Genomic DNA, 18,344 nt, shown 5'->3' on the forward strand with positions numbered 1-18,344 from the left:
TCACCTTTGTGATTTCGTTGACTTTATGGTTGCAAATGCATCTGCAGGTTATCCATACATCTCTGTGCCATGTCTGTCATCGCCGGTAAAATGTGCAGACACTTTGGTACATTCAATGGGGGTCTGGCGGCAGATTTCTTGCCAGTGGTGCAACTTGAATCCCTCCCTGTTAGTGTTGTTACACCCTCCGACAACACACCGACGAGGCATGATGTCTCCAAGGTTCCAAAAAATGGTCAAAAAAACGGAAAACAACAGAGCTGAGACCCAATGTTTACAATGTGTTGAAAAGGAAAATGGCGGCCGTATTACGTCACATTCTGACGTCATCGCCTCCAGAGCGATAAACAGAAAGGCGTTTAATTCGCCAAAATTCACCCATTCAGAGTTCGGAAATCGGTCTTTTTTCTGCACCATCAAGGTATATATTGATGCTTACATAGGTCTGCTGATAATGTTCCCCTTTAAATGAACTGCACTGTTGTTCAGTTAAAGACTGAGGGTGCGTGAAAAGAAGCGCCGCAGTGGTCACATGACATGTTCGGGGCGCAGGAATGAGGAACTCCACGGCGTTTATTCCGCGTATGAGCGACACGTGGCGTGCGTCGCCGACAACACGACGCGCGGCCAAAAAAGCGATAAGGCAAAATGAGTTATAACGCTCATTAGGTGCGCGGCACTATCGCGGCGCGGCAGGCGGGGGGGGGGGGCGGTTGCTTGGCAACAGGGCGCAAGGCGGCCGGGGTTTCTCACGAGATCAGGCCAGTGACGGGAGTGCTGGGACAAAAAGGGATGGATGATAGAAGTGAAAAGAATGTCTCCAGATATCAACTCCAATATTTGACTTTCTTACAGTTTGTCATTCAACAACATTTTTAGGTCGAATTCATCAATCAATGTTAATTGGTTCCGGGACTGACTGTGAATAAATGAATTGACGTCAAGTAGGAATGACTTAAAATGTTTTTTAAAACAATAAAAGAGCCACTTGTAGACTAAAATACAGCCAGTATAGTCTTGCTGCCTGGAGCTGAACCAATCACAGGGGACGATACTGTTTGGTTAGGTCTCATCCCGTGGCCAATATTGATATTTTCAGTGTATTTAGACCAGGGGTCACCAACGCGGGGCCCGCGGGCACCAGGTCGCCCGTAAGGACCAGATGAGTTGTTGTAAAAATAGCTCAAATAGCAGCACTTACCAGTGAGCTGCCTCTATTTTTTTTTACATTTTATTTATTTACTAGCGAGCTGGTCTCGCTTTGCTCGACATTTTTAATTTTGTGAGAGAAAAACTCAAATAGAATTTGAAAATCCAAGAAAATATTTTAAAGACTTGGTCTTCACTTGTTTGAATTAATTCATTTATTTTTTTACTTTTAGTAAAATTTTAGAGAAAAAATACAACCTTAAAAATGATTTTGGGATTTTTAAACACATATACCTTTTTACCTTTTAAAGTCCTTCCTCTTCTTTCCTGACAATTTATATCAATGTTTAAGTAATTTTTTTTTTTTTTATTCTAAAGAATAATGAATACATTTTGATTGAATTCTTCATTTTAGCTTCTGTCTTTTCGACGTAGAATATTTGTGAAATATTTCTTTAAACTTATTATGATTAAAATAAAATAAAAATTATTCTGGCAAATCTAGAAAATCGGTAGAATCAAATTTAAATCTTATTTCAAAGTCTTTTGAAATTCTTTTAAAATTTTTGTTCGGAAAAATCTAGAAGAAATAATGATTTGTCTTTGTTAGAAATATAGCTTGGTCCAATTTGTTATAAATTCTAACAAAGTGCAGATTGGATTTGAACCTATTTAAAACATGTCATCAAAATTCTAAAATTAATTTTAATCAGGAAAAATTACTAATGATATTCCATGAATTAATATTTTTAATTTTTTCAAAAAGATTCGATTTAACTAGTTTTTTTTTTCTTTTTTTCGGTTGAATTTGGAATTTTAAAAAGTCGAAAATGAAGATTAATTATGTTTCAAAATTTAATTTTCATTTTTTGTGTGTTTTCTTTTCTTTTAAACCGTTCAATTAAGTGTTTATTTCATCATTTATTCTCTACACAAAACCTTCCGTAGAAGGAAAAAAAATGTACGACGGAATGACGGACAGAAATATCCATTTTTAAAAAATATTTCTCTGTTTCTATATATATTTATTGTGAGAAATCATTAAGATGATCAGTGTTTCCACAAAGATAAATATCATTAATTATTAATAATAACATAGAGTTAAAGGTAAATAGAGCAAATTGGCTATTTTTGGCAATTTATTTAAGTGTGTATCAAACTGGTAGCCCTTGGCATTAATCAGTACCCCTGATTTAGAGTTTGTTAAATATTCTACGCTGAGCCCTCAGGCCTGAGATGACCTAGAGGAGGGGTCAGCAACCTTTTTGAAAGCAAGAGCTACTTCTTGGGTACTGATTAATGCCAAGGGCTACCAGTTTGATACACACTTCAATAAAATGCCAGAAATAGACAATTTGCTCAGGTTACCTTTAACTCTGTTATTATTAATAATTAATGATAATTATCTTTGTGGAAACAATGTTAATCTTAATGATTTCACACATTAAATATATATAGAAACAGATAAATATATATATATTAAAAAAAAAGGGTATTTCTGTCATTCCGTCATACATTTTTGTCCCTTCTACGGAAGGTTCTATGTAGAGAATACATGATGAAAAAAACACTAAATTGAATGGTTTATAAGAGGAGAAAACACACACAAAAAAAATTGAATCATAGTTTATCTTCAATTTCGACTCTTTAAAATTCAAAATTCAACCGAAAAAAAAAGAGAAAAACTAGCCAATTCGAATCTTTTTGAAAAAAATTTAAAAAATAATTTATGGAACATCATTAGTCATTTTTTCCTGACTATGATTAATTTTAGAATTTTGATGACATGTTTTAAATAGGTTCAAATCTAATCTGCACTTTGTTAGAATATATAACAAATTGGACCAAGCTATATTTCTAACAAAGAAAAATCATTATTTTTTTAGATTTTCCAGAACAAGAATGTTAAAAAAAATTCAAAGGACTTTGAATTTAGATTTAAATTTAATTCTTCAGATTTTCTAGATTTACCAGAATATTTTTTTTGAATTTTAATCATAATAAGTTTAAATAAATATTTCACAAATATTCTTCGTTGAAAAGACAGAAGCTAAAATGAAGAATTAAATTAAAATGTATTTATTATTCTTTACAATAAATAAATACTTGAACATTGATTTAAATTGTCAGGAAAGAAGAGGAAGGAATTTAAAAGGTAAAAAGCTATATGTGTTTAAAAATCCTAAAATCATTTTTAAGGTTGTATTTTTTCTCTAAAAGTATCTTTCTGAAAGTTATAAGAAGCAAAGTAAAAAAATTAATGAATTTATTTAAAAAACTGAAGACCAAGTCTTTCAAATATTTTCTTGGATTTTCAAATTCTATTTGAGTTTTGTCTCTCTTAGAATTAAAAATGTCCAGCAAAGCGAGACCAGCTTGCTAGTAAATAAATACAATTTAAAAAAATCGAGGCAGCTCACTGGTAAGTGCTGCTATTTGAGCTATTTTTAGAACAGGCCAGCGGGCGCATTTTAATTTTTTTACACACACTTGTCATTACATATGTTGGCCAGAGGGGGGAGGATTTCAATTTCTTACACACACTTGTCATTACATATGTTGTCCAGAGGGGGAGCACTTCACATTTTTTACGCACACTTGTTATTTCGTATGTTAAAAGCGACACAGTCAATGTGAAAACCCCCTCCTTTTTGGGAGCACCCTCATTTTGCTAGATGTCACCAGCAGGGGGTGCAAATGAGACATTCTCAATTAGATGGAATGTTATTGGGAGCATGATTTATGTCCTAACTTGTCCTCATATAGAAGCTACTTTTCCTTGTTGGTGTCTCAAGAAGTGTAGAAATACAAGAACACACACACACACACACACACACACACACACACACACACACACACACACACACACACACACACACACACACACACACACACACACATATCTCCCAGGACTCAAGCAGGGAAGTGCCTTAACTGATTTATTAGGCGCTAAACGCGTCATTAGCGTAAGCGGCTAACCCTGAACACCGGGCTCATTAGAATATGCAAATGAGGCCCGGCAATCTGCCGCCGCACTTGCCAGCTCAGGCGTTTTGTTATGGCGGACTCCGACCGCTTTTATTGTCGCCGTTCGTTAAGGCGCGGCGACTCGCTCTCGCCACCTTCCGCCGCGCTCCCATCTGCGCCCGCCGCCACGCCGCCACGCCTCGCGCGCCCAAGGTCGCTTCTGTTTTCGGTTCCAGTGGAGGTTTGTGTGGATGATGCTGGCTGTGCTATATTTCTTGTGAGGCGCTAAATGCCAGTGGAGTGGGAATACTGCAAATGACTTGTGAACGCCGCTGTTGAGATGTCGGCGATTCAATCCTTGCACAGGAAAATCATTTTCTCGGCCTGAACTCAGGCGACGTCATTCTGCTCGTTGCAGGAACGCCAAGGCGATGAGAGGCCGCTTGTTTTACTATGCACCGAAAAATGCAATGCAATACAAATCCACATAAAAATAAATACAATTAGTAGTTATAAAGTATATAAAGGTTTTTAAAATGTGTTTTTTTTAATATACAAAAATGGATTCAAAATCCAAATAAAATATAAACACAATAAAAATATTAATTCAAATAATATAGCTTTGTAAATGAAAAAAATGTTATGTTTTTTTTTAAATAAAAAAAGGAAATCCATCCCATCCATCCATTTTCTACCGCTTATTCCCTTTGGGGTCGCGGGGGGCGTTGGTGCCTATCTCAGCTACAATTGGGCGGAAGGCGGTGTACACCCTGGACAAGTCGCCACCTCATCACAGGGCCAACACAGATAGACAGACAACATTCACACTCACATTCACACATCCATCCATCCATCCATTTTCTACCGCTTATTCCCTTTCGGGGTTGCAGGGGGCGCTGGTGCCTATCTCAGCTACAATTGGGCGGAAGGCGGTGTACACCCTGGACAAGTCGCCACCTCATCACAGGGCCAACACAGATAGACAGACAACATTCACACTCACATTCACACATCCATCCATCCATCCATTTGCTACCGCTTATTCCCTTTCGGGGTCGCGGGGGGCGCCGGTGCCTATCTCAGCTACAATTGGGCGGAAGGCGGTGTACACCCTGGACAAGTCGCCACCTCATCACAGGGCCAACACAGATAGACAGACAACATTCACACTCACATTCACACATCCATCCATCCATTTTCTACCGCTTATTCCCTTTCGGGGTAGTGGGGGGCGCTCGTGCCTATCTCAGCTACAATTGGGCGGAAGGCGGTGTACACCCTGGACAAGTCGCCACCTCATCACAGGGCCAACACAGATAGACAGACAACATTCACACTCACATTCACACATCCATCCATCCATCCATCCATCCATCCATCCATTTTCTACCGCTTATTCCCTTTCGGGGTCGCGGGGGGCGCTGGTGCCTATCTCAGCTACAATTGGGCGGAAGGCGGTGTACACCCTGGACAAGTCGCCACCTCATCACAGGGCCAACACAGATAGACAGACAACATTCACACTCACATTCACACATCCATCCATCCATCCATCCATCCATTTTCTACCGCTTATTCCCTTTCGGGATCGCGGGGGGCGCTGGTGCCTATCTCAGCTACAATTGGGCGGAAGGCGGTGTACACCCTGGACAAGTCGCCACCTCATCACAGGGCCAACACAGATAGACAGACAACATTCACACTCACATTCACACATGCCATCCATCCATCCATTTTCTACCGCTTATTCCCTTTCGGGGTCGCGGGGGGCGCTGGTGCCTATCTCAGCTACAATTGGGCGGAAGGCGGAGTACACCCTGGACAAGTCGCCACCTCATCACAGGGCCAACACAGATAGACAGACAACATTCACACTCACATTCACACATGCCATGCATCCATTTTTCTACCGCGTATTATTCCCTTTGGGGTCACGGGGGGCGCTGGTGCCTATATTAGCTACAATTAGGCGGAAGGTAGGGTAGACCCTGGACAAGTCGCCACCTCATCGCAGGACCAACAGAAATAGACAGACAACATTCACCCATCCATCCATTTCCTACCGCGTATTATTCCCTTTGGGGTCACGGGGGGCTCTGGTGCCTATATTAGCTACAATTAGGCGGAAGGCAGGGTAGACCCTGGACAAGTCGCCACCTCATCGCAGGACCAACAGAAATAGACAGACAACATTCACCCATCCATCCATTTTCTACCGCATATTATTCCCTTTGGGGTCACGGGGGGCGCTGGTGCCTATATTAGCTACAATTAGGCGGAAGGCAGGGTAGACCCTGGACAAGTCGCCACCTCATCGCAGGACCAACAGAAATAGACAGACAACATTCACACTCACATTCAAACTCCAAATCCATCCATCCATCCATCCATCCATTTTCTACCGCTTATTCCCTTTTGGGGTCGCGGGGGGCGCTGGTGCCTATCTCAGCTACAATCGGGCGGAAGGCGGGGTGCACCCTGGACAAGTCGCCACAATCCAATTAAAATATAAATACGATTAAAAATAATATATATTTCTAAGGAGCCAGATGAGGTGGTTCGGGCATCTGGTCAGGATGCCACCCGAACGCCTCCCTAGGGATGTGTTTAGGGCACGTCCAGCTGGTAGGAGGCCACGGGGAAGACCCAGGACACGTTGGGAAGACTATGTCTCCCGGCTGGCCTGGGAACGCCTCGGGATCCCCCGGGAAGAGCTAGACGAAGTGGCTGGAGATAGGGAAGTCTGGGCTTCCCTGCTTAGGCTGCTGCCCCCGCGACCCGACCTCGGATAAGCGGAAGATGATGGATGGATATATTTCTAAATATTCGACATGTAAAAACATATGTAATCCTAAAATAAAAAGTGAATCTAAATCCAAATAAAATATAAATACAATTAAAAACAATTGATACATTTCAAAATTTTCTATAAGTAAAAAAATATGTATTTAAAAAAAAAAAGGAATCTGAATCCAAATAAAATGCAAATAAAAATAATTTAATATATATTTCCCAATTCTCTACTGTTTTGTAACCAAAGGCGACAGCTGTTGACGACCCCCCTCCCTTAGAAACAGCTGTTGCCATTGTAATCAGGGAAAGTCCAAATAAAAGAGGAGGCGTACAATCTTTTGTCAGAGCAGAACTGTGGGCAAGAAATCTGAGAACAAGAACTCCAGTTTACAAGTGATTCACAGTGCCCCCCCAAAAAACTATAGAGCATTTTCTATTGGGGCTCCAGTACTCTGGAATGTCCTTCCGGTGACAGTTAGAGATGCTACCTCAGTAGAAGCATTTAAGTCCCATCTTAAAACTCATTTGTATACGCCAGCCTTTAAATCAGGGGTGTCAAAAGTGCGGCCCGGGGGCCATTTTTTTACCGGCCCCACGGCACATTTTAAAAATACTATGGAAATAGATAAAAACATAAAAAGTGGTATAAAAGAGCAAATGTAAAATGTAACAGGAACATGTTGCAATGTTTACTCTAATAACACAAAGCTGTCATGCAGGCTGTTTCTTTCTTTAAAAAATAATAATGAATCAAAATCAATGTCATTATTAATTATTGAGCTATTCAAGGCTCCAATTACGTCACATGAAATATTCCACTTTGAGATATTTTGGGGGGAAAATGTTGGATATTTTGTGTTTGCCATATAAAAAACGGAGCTGTTTTTTTAAAAGAAGGGCCTAAAACGAACACACAAAAAAACTACAAAAAAACGTATAATTGACGGATAGATCTGGAGTTGATCTCAAGACCATTGTGTTAAAAGTAAACAGTAAAAAAAAATATATATAATTTATTTTTTAACACTTAAATGAGCAGGACCCTTTTGGATCAGTGTGTTTTGTTTTTAAGTGTCATTGCACAAAAAGTAATAGTGAATTAAAATCAATGGTGGTATGAGTTCTTGACCTTTTTACGGCTCCAATTATTATATAATCTCAAATATTCTACCTAAAAATTTTATTGGGTGAACATTTTGCATACCGCATTTCCTTGAATTGCCGCAGGGTATTTAGTATGCGCCTGCCTTGAATTACTGCCGGGTCAAACTCGTCACGTCACGAGTGACACTTCCCCTGTCATCATTTTCAAAATGGAGGAGGCTGATTTCAATAGCCGTAATTTGAAATCGCATAAAGGGAAGAGATTAAGAGCTAATTAGTAGGATGTAAGGTCCAAGCTTACATCACACACAATTTTTTACTGCATGCCTTTGGTAAGTGCCGGAGTGAGAAGAGGTTTTAAAATAATTAGCGCATGCTTACTTTTACCGCATGCCTTTGGTAAGCGCAGGAGTGAGAAGAGCTTTTAAATTAATTAGCGCATGCTTACTTTTACCGCATGCCTTTGGTAAGCGCAGGAGTGACAAGAGGTTTTGAATTAATTAGCGCATGCTTACTTTTACCGCATGCCTTTGGTAAGCGCAGGAGTGAGAAGAGGTTTTGAATTAATTAGCGCGTGCTTACTTTTACCGCATGCCTTTGGTAAGCGCAGGAGTGAAAAGAGGTTTTAAATTAATTAGCGCATGCTTACTTTTACCGCATGCCTTTGGTAAGCGCAGGAGTGAGAAGAGGTTTTAAATTAGCGCATGCTTACTTTTACCGCATGCCTTTGGTAAGCGCAGGAGTGACAAGAGGTTTTGAATTAATTAGCGCATGCTTACTTTTACCGCATGCCTTTGGTAAGCGCAGGAGTGACAAGAGGTTTTAAATTAATTAGCGCATGCTTACTTTTACCGCATGCCTTTGGTAAGCGCAGGAGTGAGAATAGGTTTTGAATTAATTAGCGCATGCTTACTTTTACCGCATGCCTTTGGTAAGCGCAGAAGTGAGAATAGGTTTTAAATTAGCGCATGCTTACTTTTACCGCATGCCTTTGGTAAGCGCAGGAGTGACAAGAGGTTTTAAAATAATTAGAGCCCCGGCGGCAATTCAAGGAAATACAGTATTTTGTGTTATTTCTATAAAAAACATGGTTTTCTTTGACAAAAAGAGCATACAACTTAAATCTTTAAAAACGCCATATTGACAGATAGACTTAATGTTGATCTAAAGATTTAAAACTTCAATAAATGATAAAAATAATAATACTGAATAATGACACATTTTTTTTACATTTTATTTTGACCAAAACCCTTTGGGGTCCCCGAGATCAAGCCTGAGTGGAGGCCTAAATGTTAATTTTTTATACATATATTGGATTGTTTTTTTTAAATAAATGGCCCCCGCTTGCTTTGATTTTTCAGTGTACGGCCCTCAGTGGAAAAAGTTTGGACACCCCCGCTTTAAATAGACCACCCCTTTTACAATTTTCTACAAGTAAAAAAATGCTGCCAAGTTTCCTTTGACCCAAGTGTTAGTCCAGTTGCCAGTGAGGTGGCACACAAGTGCAGAGCAAACAACTGCGGACGGTAAATCTGCATAAAAAGCGGTTGGGAAACAAACGGGGAACCGATCCTCGTCCTTGAGCCGTTCACAAGACTTGATTGGTTGTCAAAAGTCCCGTGTGTCGTGGCAGGTTTGTGCAAGTGTTTTGGAGCAGCAACAATTGTGCACTGAAGATGACTGTGCTGATGACCTTTAATTCCACTCGCTGCACTCCTTTTACCTTTTCTTTTCTCTCTCAAATGGCTTTGGCTCAGGTTCCATACAGCGGAGGCATTTGTGCTGGGCGATTATGGCGGTAAAATACATCATTTCATAACGCTAAGCCGCCGCTCCATTCTTTCCCTCCCACTGACTTCCGCGTCCCGAGGCCGCGCAGTGGTAACGTGGGACACGCTCCTTGGGGAATGAGCCCACACCATCCAGCGTGTGGGCATTGATTGGCGGTCCCAACAGACGCGTGCCGTGAACGTTATGTACCGTGGTTGCCCAGACCTCACGCTCCACAGGAACTCTGAGCAGCAGATTCTGCACAATTGGGAACGTTGGCCGCTTCTGCCTTTGTGGGGGAATCCAACTTCAGCAACCACAGACAATTTGTGAAGAAACTGTGTGTGGACTGAAGCTGCACGCTGTCAGAAAAATTGCATGCAAGTGTGGAGAGGCGGAGCAGACGGTCCGACAGAGCGGCAGGGCACGCTGGAGCCCGGCCCAAGATGGAGGTGAGGAGGCGGAGAATGCGGGTGTGCGGCTCCTGCAGGTGCTGGCGGACCAGGGGGATGGCGGCAAGTGCCCCCCCAAAGAAGTGACTGAAGAAAAAGACGATGAAGAGGAAAAAATAGAACAGGCGACAAAGGAGAAGACTGGCGGCACAGGTGGTTGTGGCCGTCTTCACTTCCCGTTCCCGAGAAAAAGGGGGGTGGGGGGGGGAGTATGCTCAGCCGGTCGGAAGCCCGGCTTGCGTCTGGTGATGGAGGACTGTGGAGAGGCAGAGCCAGCGGTCCGACAGGGCAGGCTGGGGCCCGGCCCAAGATGGAGGTGAGGAGGCGGAAAATGAGAGCATGCGGCTGCTGCAGGGGCCGGCGGGCCAGGTGCATGGCTGCGAGTTCCCCCCCAAAGAAGCGGTTAAAGAAAAAGATGATGAAGAGGAAGAAATAAAACAGGGGACAAAGGAGAAGACTGGCGGCACAGGTGGTTGTGGCCGTCTTCACTTCCCGTTCCCGAGAAAAAAGGGGTGGGGAGTATGCTCAGCCGGTCGGAAGCCCGGCTTGCGTCTGGTGATGGAGGACTGTGGAGACGCAGAGCCGACGGTCCGACAGAGCGGCAGGGCACACTATGGCGGCGAGGAGGCGGAGAATGCGAGCGAGAGGCGAGGCGGGCGTGCCGGGAGCGACGCCACAAGCGAGATCAGGTGCGTGGATCGTGCACCTGGACACAATTTATGAATCCCTTTGCACTGTTAAAAGGGGCGGCACCTGTGGACGTGAGAAGACGTGGTGGAGAAACAGGAGCGAGAGCGAGAGGCAGAAGCAACAGACGTGGACGGCTGAAAAGCGACACAGAGGAGCAAGCAGAGAGAGCGCGACGGAAGCTGAAGAGCAACCCGTAAAAGACTTTCTTGATTGAAAAATGAAGAAGTCTACACCTGCTCAAAGATGTCCCTGTTTGGTGGTCCATTGAACCCACACGACGGCTTGAGTCTGTCACATGAGTTCCCGGCAAGGAGACACAAGCTGTCTTTGATCCTGCCAAGCAAAAGGCTTGTAAAACTCCACTGTGTAGGATGGGAAGCGACATGAAGGAGTCGGTTTCTTTGATGTATTGTAATCCACAGGGATATTTTGTCTTGACCCGAGATCTATAAAGTGGAGAGGAAGCAGGGCCTGACCCCCCTCCAGGCACCTTTTCTTTGAACTGTTTTGTACCCAAAGGCGTCGGCGGTTTACGACCCCCTTCCTTAGAAACAGCTGTTGCCATGTAATCAGGGAAAGTCCAAATAAAAGAGGAGGCATACAATCTTTCGTCAGAGAGTGTGGTGAGAGACTGTACAAGACTACAGACCAGACCTTTCTCCTCAAATGAGTCAAATTTAATTCGGTCTCTGTTTAATTCTTTGCTTCTTGTTGTCAGTGTTTGAACCTGACACACAAAACGTGTGTGTGTGTGTGTGTGTGTGTGTGTGTGTGTACAATTAGCTAGTAAATATAAGATGGTAAGGATTTTCTTTTAACAAAATAAGGGGTCTAGTGCACAATACTTTCACAATATTATGCTAGATCCACTATGGACTGTACTCTCACACTATTATGTTAGATCCACTATGGACTGGACTCTTACAATATTATGTTAGATCCACTATGGACTGGACTCTTACAATATTATGTTAGATCCACTATGGGACTGGACTCTCACGATATTATGTTAGATCCACTATGGACTGGACTCTCAAAATATTATGTTAGATCCACTATGGGACTGGACTCTCACTATTATGTTGGATCCACTATAGCCTGGACTCTCACTATTATGATAGATCCACTATGGACTGGACTCTCACACTATTATGTTGGATCCACTATGGACTGGACTCTCACACTATTATGTTAGATCCACTATGGGACTGGACCCTCATCATATTATGTTAGATCCACTATGGACTGGACTCTCACACTATTATGTTAGATCCACTATGGACTGGACTCTCACTATTATGTTAGATCCACTATGGACTGGACTCTCACTATTATGTTAGATCCACTATGGCCTGGACTCTCACTATTATGTTAGATCCACTATGGACTGGACTCTCACTATTATGTTAGATCCACTATGGACTGGACTCTCACTATTATGTTAGATCCACTATGGACTGGACTCTCACTATTATGTTAGATCCACTATGGATTGGACTTTCACACTATTATGATAGATCCACTATCAACTGGACTCTCACACTATTATGTTAGATCCACTATCAACTGGACTCTCACTATTCGGTTGGATCCACTATGGACTGGACTCTCACACTATTATGTTAGATCCACTATGGACTGGACTCTCACTATTATGTTAGATCCACTATGGACTGGACTCTCACTATTATGTTAGATCCACTATGGCCTGGACTCTCACTATTATGTTAGATCCACTATGGACTGGACTCTCACTATTATGTTAGATCCACTATGGACTGGACTCACACTATAATGTTAGATCCACTAAGGACTGGACTCTCACTATTATGTTAGATCCACTATGGACTGGACTCTCACTATTATGTTGGATCCACTATGGACTGGACTCTCACTATTATGTTAGATCCACTATGGACTGGACTCTCACACTATTATGTTAGATCCACTATGGACTGGACTCTCACTATTATGTTGGATCCACTATGGACTGGACTCTCACAATATTATGTTAGATCCACTATGGACTGGACTCTCACTATATGTTAGATCCACTATGGACTGGACTCTCACGATATTATGTTAGATCCACTATGGACTGGACTCTCACAATATTATGTTGGATCCACTATGGACTGGACTCTCACTATTATGTTGGATCCACTATCAACTGGACTCTCACTATTATGTTAGATCCACTATCAACTGGACTCTCACTATTATGTTAGATCCACTATCAACTGGACTCTCACTATTCAGTTGGATCCACTATGGACTGGACTCTCACACTATTATGTTAGATCCACTATGGACTGGACTCTCACTATTATGTTAGATCCACTATGGACTGGACTCTCACTATTATGTTAGATCCACTATCAACTGGACTCTCACACTATTATGTTAGATCCACTATCAACTGGACTCTCACACTATTATGTTAGATCCACTATCAACTGGACTCTCACTATTCGGGTGGATCCACTATGGCCTGGACTCTCACTATTATGTTAGATCCACTATGGACTGGACTCTCACTATTATGTTAGATCCACTATGGACTGGACTCTCACTATTATGTTAGATCCACTATCAACTGGACTCTCACTATTATGTTAGATCCACGATCAACTGGACTCTCACTATTATGTTAGATCCACTATCAACTGGACTCTCACTATTCAGTTGGATCCACTATGGACTGGACTCTCACACTATTATGTTAGATCCACTATGGACTGGACTCTCACTATTATGTTAGATCCACTATGGACTGGACTCTCACTATTATGTTAGATCCACTATCAACTGGACTCTCACACTATTATGTTAGATCCACTATCAACTGGACTCTCACTATTCGGGTGGATCCACTATGGCCTGGACTCTCACTATTATGTTAGATCCACTATGGACTGGACTCTCACTATTATGTTAGATCCACTATGGCCTGGACTCTCACTATTATGTTAGATCCACTATGGACTGGACTCTCACTATTATGTTAGATCCACTATGGCATGGACTCTCACTATTATGTTAGATTCACTATGGACTGGACTCTCACTATTATGTTAGATCCACTATGGACTGGACTCTCACTATTATGTTAGATTCACTATGGACTGGACTCTCACAATATTATATGAGATCCACTCGATGACCATTGCACCGGACGTCCAGGGGGGTCCCCCACATCTGTGGTCCCCTCCAAGGTTTCTCATTGTCCCCTCCTTTGGGTTGAGTTTTTCCTTGCCCTGATGTGGGATCTGGGTCGAAGATGTCGTTGTGGCTTGTGCAGCCCTTTGAGACACTGTTTTTAGGGCTATATAAGTAAACATTAATTGATTGATATGAGTTTTTTTCTTCCTTGGCCTCAGTCTGGACCTGCTCTCCAGGGGACCAGTCTTAGACTGAATTTTTTTCCCCTTCACCCCCTCTTCCCCAGCGTTTACCTGTTTCTCACCTCTTTTGTAAGGGTCCCCGAAAGTTAACAGACCCTTCAGCGATCCTGTTCTGTCTCCTTGTAATGTTTGATCCTGTTCTGTCCCCCTGTAATGTTTGATCCTTTTCTGTCACCCTGTAATGTTTGATCCTGATCTGTCTCCCTGTAATGTTTATCCTGTTCTGTCTCCCTGCAATGTTTGATCCTGTTCTGTCTCCCTGTAATGTTTGATCCTGTTCTGTCTCCCTGTAATGTTTGATCCTGTTCTGTCACCCTGCAATGTTTCCTGTTCTGTCTCCCTGTATTGTTTGATCCTGTTCTGTCTCCCTGTAATGTTTGATCCTGTTCTGTCTCCCTGTAATGTTTAATCCTGTTCTGTCTCCCTGCAATGTTTGATCCTGTTCTGTCTCCCTGCAATGTTTGATCCTGTTCTGTCTCCCTGCAATGTTTGATCCTGTTCTGTCTCCCTGTAATGTTTGATCCTGTTTTGTCACCATGTAATGTTTGATCCTGTTCTGTCTCTCTGTAATGTTTGCTCCTGTTCTGTCTCCCTGTAATGTTCGATCCTGTTCTGTCTCCCTGTAATGTTCGATCCTGTTCTGTCTCCCTGTAATGTTTGATCCTGTTCTGTCTCCCTGTAATGTTTGATCCTGTTCTTTCTCCCTGCAATGTTTGATCTTGTTCTGTCTCCCTGCAATGTTTGATCCTGTTGTGTCTCCCTGCAATGTTTGATCCTGTTCTGTCTCCCTGTAATGTTTGATCCTGTTCTCTCCCTGCAATGTTTGATCCTGTTCTGTCTCCCTGCAATGTTTGATCCTGTTCTGTCTCCCTGTAATGTTTGATCCTGTTCTGTCTCCCTGTATTGTTTGATCCTGTTCTGTCTCCCTGTAATGTTTGATCCTGTTCTGTCTCCCTGTAATGTTTGATCCTGTTCTGTCTCCCTGTAATGTTTGATCCTGATCTGTCACCCTGTAATGTTTGATCCTGTTCTGTCACCCTGTAATGTTTGATCCTGTTCTTTCTCCCTGCAATGTTTGATCCTGTTCTGTCTCCCTGCAATGTTTGATCCTGTTCTGTCTCCCTGTAATGTTTGATCCTGATCTGTCACCCTGTAATGTTTGATCCTGTTCTGTCACCCTGTAATGTTTGATCCTGTTTTTTCTCCCCGCAATGTTTGATCCTGTTCTGTCTCCCTGCAATGTTTGATCCTGTTCTCTCCCTGCAATGTTTGATCCTGTTCTGTCTCCCTGTAATGTTCGATCCTGTTCTGTCTCCCTGTAATGTTTGATCCTGTTGTGTCTCCCTGTAATGTTTGATTCTGTTCTGTCTCGCTGTAATGTTTGATCCTGTTCTGTCTCCCTGTAATGTTTGATCCTGTTCTGTCTCCCTGCAATGTTTGATCCTGTTCTCTCCCTGCAATGTTTGATCCTGTTCTGTCTCCCTGTGTTGTTTGATCCTGTTCTGTCTCCCTGTAATGTTCTGTCTCCCTGTAATGTTTGATCCTGTTCTGTCTCCCTGTAATGTTTGTCTGCTCTTCAGTGGGATTGTGCAGAAAATCTTAGTTCCCCCTCGGGGATAAATATAGTATTTCTGATTCTGTGAAGGTCAAAGTGATGACCTCACAACATAATGCTGGCGTCACCATATTTGTTTACTCATAGACATTTCTGGTGCTCCCGTACCGCCTCTTTCAGTGCCGACAAACACGGCGCTAATTGAGTCCTGCGAGGCCGCCGGTTGCCACGAGTCTGCCCCCGCGTGGCGGCTGCTTAATTGCTTGTGTTATTCGCCAGCCGACCGCCGACCACCGCACCGTGGTGTTAGCATATCCCGGCCTCCTCGCCGGCCCCGAGGGACGGGATGAGACGTGAGCTTGGAATCTTTTTTTTTTGTTTTGTTTGGCTCGGCAGCGAAATTCAGCCAGCAGCTGGTGTTGCGAGGCCAAGCGGTGACAAAGACGGCGGCGGAGAGGAGTTAGGTGATAGGAGCATCAGTGGCGGCCCCGGGGAGCTGACACCAGCAGTCCAGCACCGTTGGCGGAATATGACAGCCTTGCCAACACCTCGCAGCCCCTGCACACTCGCACGGGTGAGTCACGCACGCACACGCACACGCACACGCACACGCACACGCTCCTCCCCGGGCCATGTCAGCACCTTATTACAACAAACACGCCACCTTATGCTGGACTACTGGCGGGCCAAACAGAAACAAAGAAACGCTTCAATGCACGCCCATTAGAGTCCAATAAATTTATCCCAGCTTTACAGGAAGTAGGTTTCTTTTGAGAAACACCTGTGGTTGTACACTTGGAGCAGGGGGAGGAGCCATCGTGGCTGGAAGAGGGTTGGTCCAGGCATATAGACTCCAGACTTTGGGGTGAAACAATATCAATATATATATCACAACGACACGTAATCCATAGCAATAAAAAAACAAATATATATATATATATATCAATCAATCAATGTTTACTTATATAGCCCTAAATCACTAGTGTCTCAAAGGGCTGCACAAACCACTACGACATCCTCGGTAGGCCCACATAAGGGCAAGGAAAACTCACACCCAGTGGGACGTCGGTGACAATGATGACTATGAGAACCTTGGAGAGGAGGAAAGCAATGGATGTCGAGCGGGTCCAACATGATACTGTGAAAGTTCAATCCATAATGGATCCAACACAGTCGCGAGAGTCCAGTACAAAGCGGATCCAACACAGCAGCGAGAGTCCCGTTCACAGCGGAGCCAGCAGGAAACCATCCCAAGCGGAGGCGGATCAGCAGCGCAGAGATGTTCCCAGCCGATACACAGGCAAGCAGTACATGGCCACCGGATCGGACCGGACCCCGTCCACAAGGGAGAGTGGGACATAGGAGAAAAAGAAAAGAAACGGCAGATCAACTGGTCTAAAAAGGGAGTCTGTTTAAAGGCTAGAGTATACAAATGAGTTTTAAGGTGAGACTTAAATGCTTCTACTGAGGTGGCATCTCGAACTGTTACCGGGAGGGCATTCCAGAGTACTGGAGCCCGAACGGAAAACGCTCTATAGCCCGCAGACTTTTTTTGGGCTTTGGGAATCACTAATAAGCCGGAGTCCTTTGAACGCAGATTATATATATATAAATATATATATATATATATATATATATATATATATATATATATATATATATATACATATATATATATATATTAGAGATGCGCGGTTTGCGGTCTCATCCGCGGAGTCTGCGGATAAACCGCGGGTTGGGCGGGTGACATGACGAAAAAATAGATTTTAATTAGATTCGGGGGGGTGGCGGTTGAACCATCAGGAAATATTTGATATACATGGTTCTGGGATCGGTATCCTTTGCCATTCGAAGAGCCATTTAAGACCCGTGTCATAAAGCGAAGAAGACAATAGGAGACGCTATTATTGTCTTGAATGACTGCCGGCAGTCACCCAGATAATAAGTATTAGGGCGTGCTATGAAGCCATTGACTTTGTCGCCTACTACAACATGTACGATCTGCTTGTCGGTCCAGCATCATGTTGTGTGCGGCTTCTGCGGCAACACGCACACGACTGCAAAGCATACTGGGTGACACAGAGTACACTAATGGTTGTGATATAAACAATTTTAACACTCTTAGTAATATGCGCCACGCTGTGAAGCCACACCAATTAAGAACGACCAACACATTTCGGGAGAACATCCTCACAGTAACACAACACAACAAATACCCAGAATCCTTTGTATCCATGACACTACCTGACTATTTTATACACCCCGCTAGCAGCAAACCCCGCCATCCCCCACCCCCACGTGCGTCGGTAAGGTGGGCGGGGTTGTAAAATATATTCAGGAAGTGTCACTGATACAAAGGATTCTGGGTATTTGTTGTGTTGCATTTATGTTGTGTTACTGTGAGGATGTTCTCCCAAAATGTGTTTGTCAATCTTGTTTGGTGTGGCTTCACAGCGTGGC

At 43.1% G+C, this 18,344-nt stretch overlaps 1 protein-coding gene and 1 long non-coding RNA gene across 5 annotated transcripts in view; one reads left to right on the top strand and one right to left on the bottom strand.

Annotated features, from left to right (window-relative positions):
• Positions 1-18,344, bottom strand: part of gabbr2 (gamma-aminobutyric acid (GABA) B receptor, 2) — a 412,418-nt gene that overhangs the window by 42,834 nt on the left and 351,240 nt on the right. The gene's annotated exons all lie outside the window — the stretch shown is intronic.
• Positions 16,084-18,344, top strand: part of LOC133550882 (uncharacterized) — a 60,048-nt gene continuing 57,787 nt past the window's right edge. The window contains exon 1 of the long non-coding RNA XR_009806396.1: positions 16,084-16,458. This is a non-coding gene — a long non-coding RNA (uncharacterized LOC133550882). The remainder of the gene's footprint in view (positions 16,459-18,344) is intronic.

The sequence above is a fragment of the Nerophis ophidion genome, linkage group LG04 (genome assembly GCF_033978795.1).
Source record: "Nerophis ophidion isolate RoL-2023_Sa linkage group LG04, RoL_Noph_v1.0, whole genome shotgun sequence".
In the NCBI taxonomy this organism is placed as follows: Eukaryota; Metazoa; Chordata; class Actinopteri; order Syngnathiformes; family Syngnathidae; genus Nerophis; species Nerophis ophidion.